The sequence below is a fragment of the Notothenia coriiceps genome, unplaced genomic scaffold (genome assembly GCF_000735185.1).
Source record: "Notothenia coriiceps isolate Sejong01 unplaced genomic scaffold, NC01 NC01_scaffold00037246, whole genome shotgun sequence".
Classification (NCBI taxonomy): Eukaryota; Metazoa; Chordata; class Actinopteri; order Perciformes; family Nototheniidae; genus Notothenia; species Notothenia coriiceps.
This window is the reverse complement of record NW_011369947.1, coordinates 7,878,709-7,879,272: the sequence shown is the minus strand read 5'-3', so window position 1 is coordinate 7,879,272 and position 564 is coordinate 7,878,709.

Below are 564 nucleotides of genomic sequence, written 5' to 3'. Positions count from 1 at the left end.
GTTATGCAATGAATGAAAATCTTGGGTCACAGGTTCCTCAACAGCACATTACAAGACATCTATCAACATTTGTGTCTACCTCCACCATTAAACTGTCATATTCTGCACATTTCTTATACTATCTACATACATCTTATATAAGAGTATAAATGATGTATAATATCAGTTAAAATAAGTGCTTCAACATAGTTAACATTGCTGGAGGTATACACAAAGTTTTTCATTCATTGCATAACTACACCGTTTGTGTATATAATCAATAAACCTTAGAAAATCTTGAAATCTTGAAAGGGATGTGCAAACAGAGTCATTATATACAGTCTTTAATTAACTATTAGTAGAGAATAACGAGTAATGAATATACTTAATAGGGATCCTATTAATATCTAATAATAAAAATAATGAAATTCCATAACATGCTTTAACCACTAGGTGTCCCTTTATATCAGCTGTGCCCCTTTATAATAATAGTAATAAATTAAATTTTTTATTAGAGTGCTTTTACAGGTGCTCAAAGCGCTTTACAATTACACATTACACATATAAGAGTCATTACTGTGGACA